General features: G+C 46.9%; 1 long non-coding RNA gene across 1 annotated transcript; it reads right to left on the bottom strand.

Annotated features, from left to right (window-relative positions):
• Nucleotides 1–3747: 3747 nt before the first annotated feature.
• Nucleotides 3748–5741, bottom strand: LOC138521807 (uncharacterized). Its single transcript, XR_011283130.1, has 3 exons — nt 4656–5741; nt 4452–4562; nt 3748–3971 (listed from the first exon to the last, which is right to left on the bottom strand). It is a non-coding gene; the product is annotated as an uncharacterized lncRNA (long non-coding RNA).
• Between the last annotated feature and the right edge of the window lie 230 nt (nt 5742–5971).

Raw genomic sequence — 5971 nt, 5'->3', positions numbered from 1 at the left:
CAGGAGAATATTTCTACGGGTTAGTCAGAGAAGACTAGGAGGGCAGATCCAGTCAGTCATCGCTGCACAACGCATCACATGGTTGGAGACCGCAGCTGTCCGGGTCCGACCGACGCCCCTGTGGGAGCCAGGTGAGCGTAACCGTGTGACCCATGTGATGTTGGACTGATACTAGCTTGTTGTCATGCAGACTGCATACAAACCATGTGCTGCATACAGAGGCAATCCTCATCACCACACCTGCTCCCTCCTTCATGACACTCTCTGTCCAGCTTCTCTTGGCCCTTTTCTTGCTCCAACCTGTGGTCACGGACAGCCTGTGATGATCTTCCACTCAACAGTCGCTTTCTATCGTCACATGACTGATGTCTCTGTGAGGTCACCCTGCACGTTACTCCTCCTCAGAGGCATTCTTCCTTTCATCTCCATCCCCCTGAAGCTTACTGTCTCCAAAGGACTGGTAATTCCTATGGTGGACTACTGCAACAGACTTTACCAGGATTTCTGTGATTCTACACTCTTCCCTCTGCAACCCTGCCAGTCCTGGACTGTGTGAAAAGTCCTTTAGGCTTGGTGCAATGTATCTCTCTAGGACTCTGATGATGGCACAGGCTCACATCGGCTGTGAGTGTTCATTCCTGAACCCTGTGTATTCTTAGCATGTCCCTATGGGTCCTGGGCCAGCAATTCCTTCAACTCCACCTCCAGTATTTACTTCATTCTCATGGTCTTTGATCATCCCTTTCTTACTCCCTCAGGGTCAGTTGGTCCTCATGGAAATTAGTTTGTGGTTCACGTCTGTGTTGAGGTGGTGCCTCCCTCTGGTACAGCCTCCCTGCCTCTATGTAACTGGAGGTGTAGCTTCTCCGGGTCTGCAGGCACTTCTGATGCTTCCTCATGTGTTGTGCTTTCTGTCCTCCTCTCCCCTGCTGTAGTCCCAGATGACTGAGAGAATGCACTTGCCACCTGCCCACACTGTATGCTACGACACGGTCCTCTGAGCAACCATTTTAACCCATGCACTGCCTCCAAGCCACCCCTCGCCCTTGGGGGTGGGGTTTACTGTATCCCTAGAGCCCACTACCAACACTTTACACATGATGACGGCACTTACCCTCATAGTGCCATCTGGCCACGACATTGACATTACTGGATCTGTGTTTTTATTCATAGTTGAGGCCGTACCCATGTACTGCACTGCACCACACACTTCTAAACCCTGTTATCCCCTTCAATATGCCTATTCACTTGCGTGATGTCAATGTCACCTAGCATTCTTGAATCCGTATTCCTGCCCTCACTGTATTACAACACCCTAGCATTGTTGCACCCTGTGACACATGTGTTTTCTAATAGTGAATTCCATGAAATGTCATCTGACATGCATTGTACATGGCTCATGGTCAGTAGTATTCAACTTCCATCTGAGGCTGGTTGACAATTCTGGCATGGCTATGCTATGTGCCATCTGTGTATTGGCATCAGTCATGTTTGTGGAAGGACTATGCCAGTCACACGCTTGTGTGTGATGCAGGTGCTGTGCAGTATATGTGTTATTTTGCCCTTTGGCACACATCCATGTCTGCTTTTAGGCTCCCCTTCCCTTTCATTGACACTGGGTGCATGCCTGACTTTGTGTCATGTGTGGAGAGGAGAGGTCAAGTAGAATGAGGACAGAGGGAGGATAAGAACCAAGATTTGAGAGCATATCTTCCCGGGTGTTCAGAAGAGCATTTTCCATGCCTCTGGATGGTCTAAGACCAGACTGGTGGTTGTGGTTGTGGAAGGAGCCAACAGATTCAGTGCGGAGGGTAAGCTGGGAAATAGCAAACTTTTCCAGAGGTTTGCCAGGAAAGGAGAGATAGAGATCAGGCGATAGTTTTCCAGGAGAGGGTGCCCAAGGGAGTGCTTAAGAGCAGTGTTGGGGAAAAGTCCAGTGGCAAAGGAGAGGTTGCAGAGGTCAGCCAAGGCTGGAGCGAGAGATTCAGTGTTGTCCTTGATGATTTTGGAGGGACAGGGGTCCACCTGTTTGGAGGAGGCTTTCATAGACCAGACTTGTCTAGTAACCTCCTCAGGTGTGACAGGGGAGAGGTTGAGGTGGCCAAGGGTGGTACAAGAGATGTTGTTACATGAGGTGGTGAGGAAGAGAGGGAGGATAGGATATCCACTGTTTTTGAGGTGAGTGTGCAGCCAGGGCCGAGCAAATTGCCTGGGTGGGTGCAATGGTGGAGGAGGCTGCGGTAGCGTTGGCTAATTCCTTGCAGACTTTGAAAAGTGTGTCCGTGTTATTCGATACCGCAGAGATGGAGTCTTGTATAAAGAGACTTTTCTGGGAGCAGATGCAGAGTCTGTACTGCCTTTGGAGGAGGCGGCGCCAGAGGAATCCCATTTACATTTGGCTGCCCTGCACGTGTGTTTAACAGAAGCTGATTTGGAGTCATACCAAGAGTTGCACTTTTTGGTAGGCTTCAGTCGTACCTGAATGACAGAGGCAAGAATATAAAGAGTATTGGAAACAGAGAGGTTAAAGTTTGAGAGGGCTGTGGCAGGGTGGGAGTCAGTCACAGGAGTGGAAGGAGCATAATAGGTCGAGGCAAAGGCAGCTACTGAGATTCTTTTCATGGGTCGGATGACCTTGTAGACGAGAGGCAGTGCCGGGCTTACCTATGCAAGGGGAGAAGGGAGCTTCAAGTGAGAAGAGAGGAGAAAATGATCAGTGCAGGAGAGAGAAGTATTGAGAGGGATAGATAGCGGAATGTCCGTTGAGAAGAGAGCATCCAAGGTGTGGCCAGCATTGTGCATTGGCCCAGACGGTAAGATGGAAAGAAAGGGAGAGTCGTAAAGGTTGCATAAAGGTTTTCAGGAATCGGGTGAGTCGAGATGGATGTTGGGATCACCCAGCAGGAGGAGATGAGAAGAGGAGGAAAGGAGAGAGGAGGCCATGTCAGCCCATTACGAAAGGAAGAGGGAGGGCTGACCATGTGGCTGATAGAAGGTGGCCAGCAGGAGTGAAGAGCTAGGAGAGAGGCAGAGACTGCATACCAGTGACTCAAAGGATGAGTAGGCCTGAGTGGGAATGACAGACACAGGGATACACTCAGGGAAGATCAATGCTACTCCCCCACCTGGTCTGTTTGGTCTAGGAAGAGAGTGTATTGTGTAGCCTTCTGGGAGAAGTGTGTCAAAACTTGTGACAGACCAATCCTTGAACCAGGTTTCAGTGATGGCAAGAACATCACAATCCAGGAGTTCAAGGAGGTTGCAGATGTCAGAGGAGTGTTTGACAGCTGAGCGAGTGCTTACCATGGCAATGTGGATCAGATTGCAATCAGTGAAAGACTTACGGGGGATCAGAGGGCAGTGGCCCCCCCTAAGTGACGATAGTGCCTGAGGGACAAAGGTAGAAGGGGGCAGAGGAGCCAAGGCCGGTAAGGGAGCCCGGACCATAATGGATGAGGAGGGAGCCAGTGCGGGAGGCACTACAGGGGGCAAGGAAGCCCCAGATACAGTGTTAGTGTGTGACCGGTTCATCCAAGAGGAGAAGGCAGATGGGGTTGTCAATGTGTGGGGTGGTGGCAAGAAAGCCATGGCGAAGGTAGAAGGGTGGTTAGGAGGTGACAAGGGAGCCAAGGTGGGTACAGCTGGCAAGGGAGAGAAAATAGAAGAGGACCCAAAAAGTGGGGCCCTCCCGTCCCCTGCACACTGTTTACTGATGCCACATAGGGCCTTCAAATATATGGATATAGATATATAACAGCAGTTTGTTAGTTGAGCATATAACAATTTATTTGGCAAAGAGGAAAACAAAATTTGCCAAAAGGCACATTCTGTTGTACAAAGTAATTCGTGACGTTTAACATATTAAAACAAATTGCGAAGAAGCAATAAATGATGGAGAGGTGATGCTGTCCAATTGTGGAGTGGCCGACGCGTTTCGAGGGTAACCTCTTCTTCATAAGGGCCCAATTGAACTGTTGACAACATTTCAAGGAGACAAAAAGTAAAATCTTTTATTTTATTTCCATAACAGTCAAGGACTGACTGACAAGCTGTACATAACTCGGGATGCTAGCGAGATGGTGAAGAGCAGAATACTGGAGATCTAGTATGGTGAAAAGAGTGAACTAACAGATCAAAGAGAAACACTCTATACTAATAGCTAAACACATAACAAAGGAGATGTATTGTGTGAGATCCACCTACATGGTGGGATCTAGAAAATGGCGTGATGAAGAGTCAGACAGATCGAGATAAGCCAAAAGCGGTAGTGGGTTCTAAATAACAAGGACCACCCTTGAATAGTGAAAAAGCTGAGTCAATATGGGGAGCGTGTTTAAGAAAAAACCATACCCCTCCTGTGGACGGAGAAAGAATAACTCCAAAAGAGCGCTACTGAATAAAATAAATAATACTTAAAATAAACCGGAATTGGTTTTGAAGAATGCACTCACTCGAGTTGCGGGACGAGTAGCCAAGGCAACAGGGGCATCCGTGTGGTCAACAAGTATTCGAAACAATTATACGATGCAGGGCATCTGCAAAGAGACACGTACTGCTGGCACCTAAGTGGGGACATATACATTTCTGTTATACTGGAGAGAAATGAACCTGGGGTCTCCCAACCGGGCAAAGGGACCCAAGTAGCGGTAGCTTACCTGTACAGTGCGGGGAACACTGTTAGTGGAAACTGAAACCGGCAGGCAGTGGCTCCGCGCGGTCGTAACCTAGGGAACGAGCTGTGCTGGGGACACGCCGTCAGACGTAGAAAGGAAACTAAATGATAAACATAGAAAAGGGCATAGAAGCCGGTGAGTGAGGAATATGGAGGCCATCATGCAATGGCGCATAGTGCAAGCGTACTCATAGGGACTGACCAGAGATCAGGATAAATAAGAAAAGTAGAGTTAATATGTTCCATAATGAAACATAAGAATTCTGGTGTTCACCATCGCAACGCATTTTATAATTTTGGTTCTAATGGAACAGAAATTTGTGAATAGTACAATAATCGTTACAGTCATGATAGATAACACAAATGGTACATGCAGTTTACTCTTAATAGTCCAAAACAAATCATGTAGAGTCATGAGGCTACTCATTATATAGTGAGACAAGTATAATTCAATGGCAAGGGGATAAAAGATTGCGATGTAGCCTATTACTCATACAAGGTTCGAACGAATGGAGAGATGGTTCAATTGGTCATTCGTGAACAGGTGCAAACATTTAAGTGAATATAGGCAAGTCAAACATAGGAAAATACAGTTCCCTTGAAGAAAACATCAAAGTCACAACACTTGTAATGACAAAGAAAAAAATTTTTTTTTAAGGTCCGGGATACTGACACTTGTGTATAGTAGTTGGCGATGTAACATGTGAGTTTCACAATTCACTATAGAAAGCAACTCAAAGAGAATTCATCATTCAGACCCTTAGGTTGCAAAGTGTCAAGTGTGTGGATCCAGTACTTCTCTCGCTGTGACAACAGGGATTGGTAATTGCCACCTCTGTGTGGACGTTTGACAATTTCTATGACTTGAAATTTAATTTGTGCAATCGTATGTTGGAATTCGATGAAGTGCCTTGCCACTGGGGATCTGAGATTCTTACATCTGATGGTGGATTTGTGTTCTGACCATCTTTCTTTGACGGGTCTTGTGGTTTGTCCTATGTATAATTTACCACAGGGACATTTCAATGAGTAGATGACACCTGCGGAGAGGCAGGTGGAAAAGTCTCTGATCTTGAATTTCTTCCCAGTTTGTGGGTGAGATATCGTTTCACCTTTTATAACATTGTTACAGTTCGTACAGTTCAAGCAGGGAAAGGTACCCTTCTTTATGGTACTCAGTACAAGTTGTTTGTCTTTAGGAGGTCTTTCCGCTCTCACTAGTTTATCTTTGAGATTATGTCCACGTTTAAAGGCCATCATTGGTGCTTTGGGAAATAATTTCAGGAGAGAGGGATCATT

The sequence above is a fragment of the Ambystoma mexicanum genome, chromosome 13 (genome assembly GCF_040938575.1).
Source record: "Ambystoma mexicanum isolate Mex_15411 chromosome 13, UKY_AmexF1_1, whole genome shotgun sequence".
Classification (NCBI taxonomy): domain Eukaryota; kingdom Metazoa; phylum Chordata; class Amphibia; order Caudata; family Ambystomatidae; genus Ambystoma; species Ambystoma mexicanum.
Note: the sequence above shows the minus strand (reverse complement) of the source record. Positions and strands in the feature narration are given on the sequence as shown.